This window comes from Arachis ipaensis, chromosome B06 (assembly GCF_000816755.2).
Source record: "Arachis ipaensis cultivar K30076 chromosome B06, Araip1.1, whole genome shotgun sequence".
NCBI classification, from domain to species: domain Eukaryota; kingdom Viridiplantae; phylum Streptophyta; class Magnoliopsida; order Fabales; family Fabaceae; genus Arachis; species Arachis ipaensis.
This window is the reverse complement of record NC_029790.2, coordinates 21,598,674-21,614,137: the sequence shown is the minus strand read 5'-3', so window position 1 is coordinate 21,614,137 and position 15,464 is coordinate 21,598,674. Positions and strand designations below refer to the sequence as shown.

General features: G+C 33.2%; 1 long non-coding RNA gene and 1 pseudogene across 1 annotated transcript; both read right to left on the bottom strand.

Annotated features, from left to right (window-relative positions):
- On the bottom strand, nucleotides 10,988–15,464 carry LOC107646659 (annotated as a pseudogene).
- On the bottom strand, nucleotides 11,461–13,046 carry LOC110263233. Its single transcript, XR_002348487.1, has 2 exons — nucleotides 12,731–13,046; nucleotides 11,461–11,497 (listed from the first exon to the last, which is right to left on the bottom strand). It is a non-coding gene; the product is annotated as an uncharacterized LOC110263233 (long non-coding RNA).

Genomic DNA, 15,464 nt, shown 5'->3' with positions numbered 1-15,464 from the left:
ACAAAAGAATACTTATTTTACTTTCTATAACAAGAAGATGATTGAAAAGTGAGTTATAGAAGTTATCTTAGAATCGGGCTTGTTGGCATTTGCTTTCAAGCCCTTAAGCGATACTATGCATGCCTAAGACGGCGTTATGAAATCGTTGAGGTTTCCAATTCGAAGCGCTTTTTCGAAAAAGGGAGGTCAAGTGGCGGTACGGGGTAAGTTGATTGATGATAAGTTTGATACCACTTATTGGGTCACTTGAGAGACCATCGAATCGGCTTTGATACTACTTGTTGGGCTGTTGTGGGGAACTCTTAACTAACAGGGAGACTTCGAGGAGGAAACAAGTAAGAGAATATAAAATGAGAAGACACCACATCCAACTCAAAATCTTAAGTTGTTAAGTTAATGGGTCTCTCATCTTATAAACTCCTTAGTCTTCCCTGTTTTCTTTCAATGTGGGACTAATTTATGACACTCCTCACACTTGTTACATGACAATTTTTTCTCAAGTGTAAGCCACCACATTGAGCACATCAACTCCTTCTCTTTCTAGCTCATCCACCACATCAACTCCCTTCTTTCTAGCTCTTTCTTTTTCACCACATATGAGTGTTCGTCCAACACACCACCATACCACACTGTGGGACACACCCTTAAACCGATTCCACAACATACGAGTGTTCGTCCAACACGCTTGATAAACCACTATTTTAAGGTTTATCTTGTGCTCAATTGAGTGGTTTTTATCAGGTCTTTGCATACTTATTCATACTAATTGCATGGTTTTACATTTTCCTTCATAATTTTGTTATATGATTGAAAACATGCTTCGTTGCTCTTAAATTTTACTAATTTTAATCCTCTCTTATTACCATTCGATGCCTTGATATGTGTGTTGATTGATTTCAGAGTTTATAGGACAGGAATGGTTTAGAGGATGGAAAGGAAGCATGCAAAAGTGGAAGGAATACAAGAAACTGAAGGAACTGCTAAAGCTGTCCAGCCTGACCTCTTCGTACTTAACTAACCATAACTTGAGCTACAAAGGTCCAAATGAGGCGGTTCTAGTTGCGTTAGAAAGCTAACATCCGGGGCTTCGCAACGATATATAATTTTCCATAGCTTCTCTGAAGATAGACGATGTGCACACGTGGATCACGCGCACGCATGACCTGGAGAAAAGTCAATCCACGCGTACGCGTGACAGTGCCGCGTGCTGGACGTATCAGAAATCACTGGGGGCGATTTCTGGACTATTTTTGATCCAGTTTTCGGCCCAGAAAACACAGATTAGAGGCTACAAAGTGGAAGAATGCATCAATTCATAAATACAACATTCATAATTCACAATATTAGGTTTTAGATGTAGTTTTCTAGAGAGAGAGGCTCTCTCCTCTCTCTCTTAGGTTTCAGGATTTAGGATTTCTCTCAATTTTAGGTTTAATTCGTTCCAATTCCAGGTTCAATATTCCTTTAATTTATGTTCTCTTCTACTTTTATTTATTCTAGTTTATCTATTTCTCCTATTGATCATTTTATGTTGCTATTTGGTTCATGGATTCCTATGTTTAATTTGATTTTCTATTTAATACGATTCGAGGTATTTCAAATTTATGATTGCTTTCTTCAATTCATGTTATTGATACTTTTAATCTAATTTAGATTTTTCTCTCTTTGCTTTGGTTGAGTAATTGGTGACACTTGAGTTATCAAACTCAATTGTTGATTGAAAATTGGAATTTGCTGATTGATTTGGATCCCTCTAAAGCTAGTCTTTCCACAGGAGTTGACTAGGACTTGAGGAATCAAATTGATTAGTCCACTTGACTTTCCTTTATTTAGTAAGGGTTAACTAAGTGGGAGCGATAAACAATTCTCATCACACCTGATAAGGATAACTAGGATGAAATTTTCAATTCTTATACCTTGCAATGGTTTTCATGATAATTAATTTACTTTCTTGCCAATTTATTTCCTTGTTCCTTATTTCAAAAAATCCAAAAAGATACTTTTTCATAACCAATAATAAATACACCTCCCTGCAATTTCTTGAGAGACGATCCGAGGTTTAAATACTTCGGTTATAAATTTTATTGGGTTTTGTTACTTGTGACAACCAAAATTTTTGTATGAAAGGATTCTTGTTGGTTTAGAAACTATACTTACAACGAGCTTTTAATTGCGAATTTCTAGACCGCGCGAGAGTTCAGCTCGTCAACGCTCCCACACAACACCGCGAGACACGCCCTTAAATCACCAGACCGGTTAACCATCAGCTCTGATACCACTTGTTGGGCCACCGTGGGGAGCTCTCGACTACTGAATTGACTCTGATACCACTTGTTGGGCCACTGTGGGACCACCGAATCAGCTCTGATACCACTTGTTGGTCCGCTATGGGGAGCTCTTAACTACCAGGGAGACTTTGAGGAAGAACCAAGTGAGAGAACATAAAATGATAAGACATCACATCTTACTCAAAATTTTAAGGTGTTAAGTTAATGGGTCTCTCATCTTATAAACTCCCTAATCTTTTTTGTTTTCTGTCAATGTGGGACTAATTTATGACACTCTTTACACTTGTTACTTAACAAGAAATAAATATTGGGACACGTCCAGAAAGTTGGAGAGGATCTAAGTTAGGTTGGTCAAGTGAAGAATAAGGAGAGAAGTGAAGATGACCGATTCTCTATTCATTTGTTCCTCCAATACATAGTCAAATTTGTGCTTGAAAATACTTCGTTATCCAAATTAGATTTCTTTTAATGAAATTTAATTTTTAAAGATTTTAAATTAGTATTATTAGTTCTTCAATCACTTTTATTGTTCATAGCATCAAAGTTTACTAATATAATACACTAAATAACATTACAATATATATAACAGTTCTAATATACTACTATTGACACCACACAAATCACAACATATATTAGACCATGCTAATTAGCTAGCTGCTAACATGATAAGTTTATGTAATTATATTAAATTAATTTTAAATTGAAAGGATATTAAAACAGAGAAAATTTTCAATCTATACTTGATTTAATCTAATTTATAAATTTATTAGGTTAGTAACAAGGTTGCGAGAACTGGATCGGTCATTGAACCGGTCAAGTAACTAGTTCGATGGTTTAATGGCCCAATTGGAGCCGAACTTTAGTTAAACAAACAAATTTTTTAGATAAATAGAAAATATGGATTCTTATTCATTTTATTCTTATTCAGCATGACAAAAATTTTTTTAAGACATCATATATTATCATAAAAATAATAAAAGACTTTTTCATCACTAAAAATTTTATTATATTGAGTGAACACCTTATTTAAGTCTTATATCTTGGTATAAATACTGTTTTATAATGGCTCTAATTGTTTATTGTGGACTCTTTACTTTTGAAATATTTGGTAAAACAAACAACCCAAGTTGCTTCTCTGCATAGTATATTCAACTTGAAAACATATGTTCACATCCCAACAATCAGTTAGCATTTCTCCCACCAACTTGAACTTTTATTAAACCTATTCTAAATATTTTGAAAGTAAATTTTTCAGTCCCCTTCCTTATCTCAACCTCCAAATATACTACAAAGCCATTAGTAACTAAAAAAAGATGCCATTTTTTATTTATTTTGTGATCAAAATACAGAAAAATTTACAGAATTAATAACTTAAAATTCCAGTTAAAGTTTCTATTTCTATATTCAGTATCAAAACAATTGCAAATCTAATATTTCTTCAACACTTCTCTAGAAAATATTAATTATAAGCCAAGTACTTTCACAAAGCAAATCATATATCGTTTTGTCCAGCATCCAGGTGCATGTGTTTGAAAGGTAATTTTCAAATGCATTTGGTTGAGTTAAGAAAAATGAGTGTTTTTTTATGATAAAGTTTTCAATAAGAATATTTTACAGAAGGTATTTTGTTTAGCCTGTAGAAAATGCTCTCAAATTTTTAGGCTTTTCACATATATTTATATAATTCTTAGAAGTATAATTAGATTAAACAACCAGACCTTAAATGTAGTCATTACCAAAACTAATAGAGAGTTAAATTTATATACTTGGACATGCAGAAGAAATCGTAGGTAGGCTTAACTTATTATTCTCATAAGGGTAAAATCTCTATTTCAACTTGTATTAAAAATGATCATCACTCCCGATGATCTAAAAAATCTTGTCAGCTTCTTAAAAATCTGTAATAGCAAATATTTCACATTTAAATCAGGAGTAAAAGAATATGAGAATAGCAGTTTGATACAAAGATAAACCAAACAAGCTAGAATTCATAGAAACTGAATATAGGATAATGCTAGAATTCAAAATGGTGGCTTAAATAATAGCCTAGCCACATAATTCATAGACTAAAAGTGAATATCTAAAGCATCATCTGAAGGGAAAAAATGTTGAAATGAGCTGCAAGGGAGGTCCTTGATTGGAGAAAAACTGACATAATCACTGCTTTTCCTTTATTAATATTAGATAAAAACTCATTCAAACTTTATTTTTCCAACATAACTATCTTTACAAACGTCACACAGCAACTATATTATCAAGCAAAGTCATTATGTAAGCTTACATAGTGACCTTATAAACCATCCCATAAACATAGGGGAATATATTTTTTTAAGATAAAAAATAACCATACCTGTGACCTATTGATATTAGTATCTTGGATGGTCATTCATGAAACTTTTTCTTTGTGTAACCCAGATTTTCATGTTTGGTCTTCAGAAGTTTCGGGATATTTTTTCATAAGTCAATTTTAAATTCTTAATATCTAATCTTTCTATGTAAATTTCAGCTTTAATTAATTATTTATGGAAGATCAAAGTTTTCTTTATGGTGCTAAGGGTTTTGTTTGAATAATAAATAAATTGTTAAGGCATTGGATAATTCTGATCATTGGATTTTTAAGAATGCTCCGATTATCAGATTTACTATTTTCGACTTTTTAGGAAATTTGGAAGGAGTCTTTTTTATATGAAGAACAACTTGGATTAGTGTCCTAGAAGTAATTTCTAAATAATTTCATCTAATACACTCTTTATTGCAGTCTGTTCTAAGAGCCAACATGAATAAATGCTTTGACATAAATTCAAATACCAAGTCTTCTTAAGCTTTTATAAGATTAAGACTCTTAAGCATGCATGGTACGGGTATATCTCCAACAACAAACTACTATGTATTTGTATATCAGTTCTCTCATAATTCATAGAATATTTTCATCTTGATGCAAAGTGATCTGATCATTTTATAGTCTTGTAGTTTAAAATTTCAATACAACCATATAACGATCATAATATTACTAGCAACAGAACAAAAATGTCAGGAAAGTTCTCGAAAAAAAGTAATAATAATAATAAATCATTCCACACTCGCTGAATGTTAAGAGAGGAAAAACCTGCTTGCCAAACAATCCTTTAGAGAAATCTTAATAGGCTCTGATTGAACTTGCTTGCTTTTGCCAACTATAATCTACGGTCACACCAATAACCAAAATTATATATAAATAAAGACACAAAACAGAAAAATAATGAAAGTTTCAGCTGAATATACAAAAAGATATTTTTTTTAATAAAAGAACACTTATTTTACTTTCTATAACAAGAAGAGGATTGAAAAGTGAGTTGTGGAAGTTACCTCAGAATCGGGCTTGTTGGTGTTTGCTTTTAAACTCTTGAGCAATACTATGCATGCCTGAGACAACGTTATGAAATCGTTGAGGTCCCCAATACGAAGTGCTGTGGAGAATTTTTTCGACATGCCTCTTTCTACTATGATTAACAATTTGTAGTTGGGAAAGCTGAAAAGAGAGGTCAGGTGGCAGTACACTATAAGTTTATTGATGATAAAAGAAGAGAGGGTGTATGAAAAGGATGAAAAGTTAAGGTTTTAGAAGGGAAATGTTGGGCCACCGTGGAGAGCTCTCAACCACCGAATCGGCTCTGATACCACCACTTGTTGGGCTATTTGGGAGACCATCGAATCAGCTCTGATACCAATTATTGGGCCGTTGTGGGAAGCTTTTAACTGCCAGAGAGACTTCGAGGAGGAATTAAGTGAGAGAACATAAAATAAGAAGATACCACATCCAACTCAAAAACATAAGGTATCAAATTAATGGGTCTCTCATCTTATAAACTCCTTAATCTTTCCTGTTTTCTTTCAATGTGGGACTAATTCATGACACTTCTTACAATTGCTACATAACAATTTTATCTACCAGTGTGAGTCACCACATTGAGCACATCAACTCTCCTTCTTTCTAACTCATCCACCACATCAACTCTTCCTCTTCCACCACCAATAAGTATTCGTCCAACACACCGTCACACCACACTGTAGGACACGTCATTAAACCGATTCTGCCACATATGAGTGTTTGTCCAACACACCCTTACACCCACCGTAAGACACACCCTTAAATCACCAGACCGATTAACCATCGGCTCTGATACCACTTGTTGGGCTATAGTCGGGAGCTCTCGACTACCTAATTGGCTCTGATACCATTTGTTAGGGCACTATGGAGACTACCGAATCAACTCTGATACCACTTGTTGGGCCACTATAGGGAGCTCTTAACTACCGAAGAGACTTCGAGGAGGAACCAATTGAGAGAACATAAAATGAGAAGACACCACATCCAACTCAAAACCTTAAGGTGTCAAGTTAATGAGTCTCTCATCTAATAAACTCCTTAATCTTCCTTGTTTTTCTTCAATGTGGGACTAATTCATGACACTTAACTCGCCCTCTTTCTAGCTCTTTCTCTTCCATCACAAATGAGTGTTCATCCAATACACCGCTGATAAGGAATAAATGCCGGTTAACAATTAACCAAAGGGTTTTTCCAATTCAATGTCGCAAAGTATAGTCCCAACCGACAAATTATCCTCAAATCAAAATTTACAAGAATGTCACAATAATCAAATCAATAACCAGGAGTAGAATCCCGGGTCGTCTTCCCTAGGACTTGCAACATGATGCACATCATTGGTTAGGAACTTTTGGGGTTTGGATTGCTTACGAAAAAAGTAAAAAATGACAAGTATATAAAAGCAACAAACAACTAACAATTAAATTGAGATAACTAGAAATATCAATCAAGCATTGCCTAACTAACAAGCATGCATCAAGATAACTACAACTAAAAGCATATATGAATAAGAGATATGAAATTAAAATGAAAAAACTAAGAAACTAAGACTAGTAAAGGTGAATGACAATCAATCAATATAAAGACCTTGGCTAGGGGTGAGAATTGGAGTTCCTATCCTCATTATCATTACCAATTGTGATGGAAATTATCTATTGCGTTCACTTAGTTATCCTCTAATAAATGAAAAAAAGTCAAATGAATACAATTAACTTGAGTTCACAAGTCCTAGTCAACTCCTAGTGAAAGACTAGTTTTAGTGAAGTTCAAGCTAACTAGCACCTTCCAATTACCAATTCACATTGGAGTTTGATAATTCAAGAGTTTCCAATACTCAACCCCAAAGCCAAGAGTAGAAATCTACTCCATAATCATAAGATGTATTTTCTCAAACACCTTATATACACTAAAAAATGACATTATAAAATTAAGAAATAAATCCAAATCAAAGCTACCCACTAACAATAATTGCTAATAATAAACTAAATAACACCAATGGACATGAAAGAAAACTCAATGCATTAATAGAAATTAATTCCAACAAGATACAAATTCAAAACTCAAAATAAGTAAAATTGCAAGAGTATTAAATAAAAATTAAGAAGTATAAACTACAATTAGGACACTAAAAACTGAAATTAACAAGAGTTTAGTTCATGGGTTGAAATGAAAATGGGCAACAAACACCAAAACCTAGAGAGAAGTGGGAGTTTCTCTCTCTAGAATTCAAAAACTATCTAAAAACTAAACTAATGGAAGGTGTCTCATTCTCCTTCACTCCTAGCCTCTAATTTTCAGACTGGGCTCGAAACTGGGACAGAAGGAGCTCTGAAATCGCCCCCAGCGTGTTCCCTTAAATGAGGCACGTGCCACTTGTCACGCGCACGCGTCAGCCATGTGTACGCGTCGGTCGAGTACTGCATCTGGTCACGCGTACGTGTCAGTCACGCACACGCGTTGATACCAGCTTCTCAATTCTCATATTTCTTGTGTTCCTTCCACTTTTGCATGCTTCCTTTCCAATTTCTAAGCCATTCATGCCCTATAAACTCTGAAATCACTTAACACACGCATTACGTCATCAAATGATAATAAGAGAGGATTAAGAATTAACATTTTTTAAGGTCAAAGAAGCATGTTTTGAATCATAACAAACAATTAGAAAAAAAATCTTAAAAACATGTAATTTATATGAATAAGTGTGACAAAAGTTGACAAAATCCACTCAATTCAATCCAAAATAAACAAAAAAAAAATTGTGCTTTATCAACCGCCGCAGCACACCAGGGGACACACCGTCTGGACCACCCTTGCCGAGAAGACTTTCGATGCTTCACCTTAAATACTTCTTAAATCACCAGACCAATTAATCATCGGCTCTGATACCACTTGTGGGGCCACCATGGGGAGCTCTCGACCATCGAATAAGCTCTGATACCACTTTTTGGACTACCGTAGGGACCACTAAATTGACTCTGATACCACTTATTGGACCATTGTTGGAAGCTCCTAACTACCGGAGAGACTTCAAGGAAGAACCAAGTAAAAGAACATAAAATGAGAAGACTCCATGTCCAACTTAAAACCTTAGGGTGTCAAGTTGATGGGTCTCTCATCTTATAAACTCCTCAATCTTTCTTGTTTTCTTTCAATATGGGACTAATTCATGACACTCGTCACACTTGTTACTTAACAGAAAATAAATATTGGGATGCGCCCAAAACGTTGGAGAGAGATCTATGTTAGGTTGGTTAAATGAAGAATAGGGAGAGAAGTGAAGATGATCGATTCACTATTCATTTTTTCATTCAATATATGGTTAAATTTGTCCTTGAAAATACTTCGTTATCTAAATTAGATTTTTTAATAAAATTTATTTTTTAAAGATTTTAAATTAGTATTATTAGTTCTTCTATTAATTTTATTATTCATATCATCAATGTTTACTAATATAATACACTAAATGACATCATAATATATATAACAATTCCAATATACTACTATTGACACCACACAAACTACAAGATATACTAGATCGTACTAATTAGCTAGCTACTAACATGATAAGTTTATATAATTAGATTAAATCAATTTTAAATTGAGAGGATATTGAGACATTGAAAATTTTCAATTTCTAATTGATTTAATCTAATTTATAAATTTATCAAGCTAGCAACAAGGCTGCGAGAACTGGACCAGTCACTGAACCGGTCAAGTAACTGGTTAGATGGTTTAATGGCTCAACCAGGTCGAATTGTAATATCCTGCCACACAGAGCTTTACGCGTAGGACATAAATCAAAGGTGGCGAAGCACTACAACCTCTAATAATAAAATGGGTTTTGCTACTATGTAGATTCCAAATTCCATCTACAGGTGTAGAGGATATGTGTCGGCCGTCTAACAATGTACATTGCGATACATGTGGAATCTCAGTATGGCACGAGTTTTGAAAAGTATGTGGGTAGGAGAGTAGAGTTTGAATCTCTATAGAGCATGCACATGTTGGCTAGGATCATTAGTGGAGTTAGTAAGTTTGTTTAATGTTGAGGATTAATTTTTTAAATAATTATTATATTAATCTTTTAAAAAATATTAAAATATTTTATTATTGGTAACAATTAGTACTTTTTATATAATAATACACACTTGATGAAAGCAAATAAAATTGTGTTAACAAAACTAAATACCTTAAGTTATATTTACCAAAATAATTTATCCTCAATTCATTTATCAAGTATTGTCGTATTCTATGTCTAATAATGCTGCTTTATGTTATCATGTTCGAATTTAAAAAAATAATCTTGTACTGTATCTAATTGTTATGTTCGCATATAATACTAGAAGTTTATTACAAATGAAATTAAAATGTCTTGAATTATATTAACTAAAATTCAAAATCATGTTTTCGTATATTTTAGTGTTCTATCTTATGGTATTTATATTTAACAAAAAATATTATGTGTACCAAAAACTTATTTATGCATTTTTTTATCATGTGTCCGTATAATTTAGTAGGTAAATATCATGTGTCTATTACGGGAATCAAAAGTTTATCTATGCAATTTTTTTTTATCACAAATTAATAAAAAATATTATGTGTACACAAAAAATTATCTACTAAATTAATTATTATATATATATTTAATAAATTAGTGAATATTAAAATATAAAAAAAGATTATCTCTATTTAAAAACAGTTTAAATTTAATAAAATTTTATACACATCAATTAAAGAAGCTTACAACAAAGAGTAACATAAGACCCATAGCCTCTTATTCGACTCTATAGTCAAGATTTACTTAGTTTCTTACTTTCCACATTTAAATAAAATTCATCACCTTTATATAAACACAACGATAAAAAATCAACACTAAAAAAAGTTACTTTCATTTCAATGTCACTAAACTCAACTGTCATTATAAGTTAATACATGGAATAAACCGTAAAAAGTGTTGGAATAACATACAAAGCAGTATGTTTAGTTATCTACACATTGAAATTATTAACAAATTTATATCCCACAAATAATAGTGGTTCCAAGAAAAAAACTAAACAAATATTTGAGTGATTTTTTCATTTGCAATCTAATTGGATTAAGACTTAAGACTTAATATGAAAAAGAGTATACAATACAAGATTTACTGGTGCTAACTAGGGTTGGTATAAATATAGAGGATGTAAATTATATTTACATAAAAAAAAAATCTGCCTTCTACTAAAATTGAATGATGATGGCCATTCAGATACTACAAAATTAATTGAAAAAAATACTGAAAAAAAGGTTCTGTTCCTTTTAATTCCATTTCTATTCAAACTTCACTTCTAAAATTTTCTCACCAATTATGCAATTGAAAAGTAATATTTTTCTCGATGGGATGGTACTGCGTGTGAAAGTATCTCTTGGCTTTATCGAAGCCAAGCTGCTCGAGCCATTTCTCATATAAGCCTCTTAAGACGGGGTTATCTGTAACACCCTGACTACCAAAGACAACGCTTTCGGCTGCGCAACTCTGATAGCTCGGATATTACGACGACACTTATACTAATTAATATTAAAATATGAGCCTGTTTGAAATTTTAAACCGCAATACCGCTCCCAAAAATACTTTTGATATACAACGTACATCCATACAACTTACAGAAACTCATAAAGAGTACATACATATATATATATATACATACATATATATAAATATTATTACAAGCATAATCCAATACAATTTCCTATCCCTCTTACAGAATATATCAAGATAAAGGCGAGGGTACAATAAACTATAACTAAAACGATACAGGGCATCACAACAACAATTAAATAAGCTCTTCGTAACTTCTGCGCCCATATCCTGAAAGGGGAAAAATGTAGGGGGGAGAGAACATCATCCTCGAAAGGGTTCTCAGTAGAGGGTTTTTGGGAATTACTGTAATAGGATACATGAAGATAACCGCACCAGTGATTCATAACCGTCTTATGCCTCTTTTCAAAAACAACGGTTTACAATAAAAGTAAAGTCAGTAATAAAATAAGATCTAAGCCAAACCGAGTCACGTAATCATTTACTTCCTTCAAAGCCGTTTCCTTTACTTAGGCAAAACCAGCTTTAACCCCCATGACAAATTCTAAAACGTTTCAACTGTTAAAAATTGTTTTAGTCTTGCAAGAATTCAAAATTCAAAGAGTACTTAAAACCTTTCTCAAAACATTTCAAAATGAAACTTGTCAATAGACACTCAGGTTCTTTCAAAGTCATTGAAACTTCTTTAATTAAAACCCCCAAGTCAAATTCAAAGGCATAAACCCTTTTCACATCCAAACAGCTTTAAAACACAAGTCTCATCTAAATAACTTTCTTCTGAAAGAGATACAATGCCTTTCTTAAGAAGCAAGACTGAATCACAATTTCCTCTTTAATAATTCATTTCAAAAGCATGAATCATTCTTTTCTTGATAATTCAAGTAAAATAGTAGAAGTCTTTAACTCATCATTTTTCCAGACAACATTCAATAAAGACTCGGATTTTATAGAAATTTCGGCAGCACCTCCCCTAAAACTTGGACTTTGCCACCCGGTTCGGGTCCCCACTAAACCGTTCCACAATCCTTTTCAACAGTTTAGAATCCAAAATCAATTCAAAATCAAGCTAAATCCAACAGTCGCCTCATTGGCATATCTCAAGAAAACCGTTTCAAAATCACACCAATATCAACTGAATCAACTCCTTTTCAAAGCTTTAAAGAATCGGTTCAGCATTAAATCATTTATCAAAACCAAATCAATTTAAGCAACCTAGGCTGAATTTCAAGAGTATTCTATCTTTCACATCATCAAAATAATTGAATCAATTCAAACCAATCCTCAACGGATTAAACTCATATCTCAAATCTTTAAAGAATCAACTTCAGACATTACATTTCAGAAAGCCGCACAACAATTCAACCAAACCAACATCCATAGTCATTCGAGTCAATCAAATAATACATAAGGCAGATACAATCACCAAATACACAATATCTCGCACCAGTATCCATATGTAATAATTCCAATACACAAAATATAGTTTTTGGAAAGCGCCCCTACCTCAACACGTTGAAACTACATCCCAAACTCGTTAACTGACTCCTTTTTGCTCGGCCCGAAATCACCGGCAATCAAAACCTTGGCTCTGCTTGCTCTCTCAAAAGCAGAAACAGCTACAAGCGGCATAAGCAAACCGGATTCTAACTCCTAACACATTAATACCGCAAAGACCTTAATATACATAACAGGACATTAACGCGGAGGTTTTCGAAACGTAAAATACTTACTGTAATACGAAAACAAAAATAGCAACGGCCTCTGAACCGGTTTGGCGGTAGCCCCGGCAGCCACCTCAAGCAGCAGCGGCGACCGGACTCCGGCGATAGTGACTGAAACCAACATGCCGCGACAATAAAACTCCCATAATCCCACAAGAAACGAAAACCAAGTTCGAAACCCTTACAGGCATACTTTTCCGGCGACGGCAGCAGTGTCTCAAGTGGCAGAAGCTCAGCCCGGAGCTCCAGCGGTGGTCCCGGAAGTCACAGAACCATCCCTAGGGGTCAGAATCACAGAGATGCAACTTTCTTCTCCCGCAGTGACACCTCCGGCGTCCTGACCCCTTTTTGACGGCGACAGTTCCAACCGAGGCGGCGCCGGCGACGCAAGCACGGCTGGGCATGGTGGTTGAACCCCAGCTCAGCCGGCGACGGCACGAGCTCCTCGCGCGACGAATCGGCACAGTGACGGGCTCGGCGGCTGCGTCGCCCTCCTCCCCTCTCGGATCTCCCTTCCCTGCTTCTCCCTTCTTCCCCTATCCCTGATTTTGCCTCTGTTTTCCTTTTCCATTGCAGCGTTGCTGCTGCTGGTTGTTGGGGGAGGGTTTTGTGGCTGTAGGGTTAGAGGGAAAGGTTAACTGGGTTAGGGTTTTTAGGGTTAGGGGTAGTTTAGGTAATTTTTTAATAAAATTATGGGGTAATATAGTAATTGAAATCCAAATTAAATTCCATACTAATTACATATAGAAAAATACTATTTGATCATCAATTGTACAAATTATTTTCCATAAAATGCCCAAATCAAAATAATTAGAAATAATATAATTAAACCCTTTATTTTCCAAAGTAACAGTATTAATATTTAAAATATTAATTATTTAATCCAAATCATATAAAAATCCTTATTATTTCACAACTATCAACTTTATAATATAATTATAGCAAATAATCCAATAATTATCAAATTGGATAATAATCATAACTTATCTCAAATTCAATAAATCAAAACTCGCTTTAATTTTCTTTAATAAAGAAATTTCTGAAATTAAAGCTACAGAAACACTGAATTTGAAATTAGCTAATGATAGCCCTTTTTCAAAGGTTTTGGGTCTTACATTATCGAACTATTCCGCTACACGAACCTAACATATATAGAAATTTAGTCTTTCACTGATTTAGAAATGTTGTAAGAAGATAAATGCAAAACAAACTTAAATTACAATACTCCACAATTATATCATTCATGAAAACTAATGACAAATTTGCAACAGTTCTTACATTTTCCATGTAAATAGTTTCTAACAATTAACTCAATTCTTTGAAAGATTGTCCTTTCTTTGGTTTAATTTAACCTCCGTCATTCAAGTAATCTGCTTAAAATCAGTAATATGTTAAATCAACATATAAATAAAAGCTCTATAAAAAAAAACATTGGAGATGGAAAGAAAAAATACAATACGTGAAGGACATGCCATGATCTCCAGAAAATGATAGTCACATCTACCAGTTTTAAGTTTTTTGACAATATTTTACAAGTTCTAAAAATCATAACAAAGAGCAAATTTCAACGCTAGTTTTTCCTCCACCTGCATAGACAATAGAAAGCAATTTATATCACTATATGAAGATATTGATATATATTCCATATATTGTTATTATACATGAATATGCAATATCTTAAATATTTTGACAACCTTCATATACTCGAGCATAAAAAAAGCTATAAAAAAATTTACACAAGAACTTGCCTCAAGTGTAACTTTCTAAAATCTGAATTCTGTATATTTTTAAAGTTTAGAGGGTTATCTATCTTTGGAAAAAAATTTTAGCGGCATATCAAAAAATTATTTCTGCATAACTTCCAAATCTCTTACGGATCCCATAAAAAATAATTTTTTCGATTAATATTTGTCAACTTGCATAAAAATGCATCATATTTAAACTATTTTACAAATAGAAGAAACTAAAAAATAAAAGCAATTTTTAATTTTTTATTGTCTATCCAAAAGAGATCTTCTGAGCTTTGAAAATTAACTTCTTTTAACTGCAAAAATACAAAATTATTCACAAACTATTTGATAGAAGTGAATAAATTCATAAAACTAAAAAGATGCATGAAAAGTACTCATCTAAATCAATTCCAAAACTTCTCCTGTAATCGGTACAAAATTAACCTCTGTCTATCTCTATTCCCATTTCTTTTAGGATAGGACTCCAATTGAATAACAAAGTCATCTCTAGCAGCGTCAAATTTTTTAATCATAATTTCATACTACCAAAAAGTTACATTAAGGACAGGGAAAAAGTGACAAAAAAGTTCACCTAAGCTTAGAGGACGTTTCAAATGTTATAGGTATTAGATTTTAGTTTGAAGAGTCTATCCCAATCTTTCAATCTAGAACCATAACGAGTAGTCAATGTCCAATTTATAGTTCCTATAGTTTTATACTATATTATTAAACAAATAAACAAATAAATAAAAAGAAAAGTTAGACACTAACACTTTTCGTTAACAT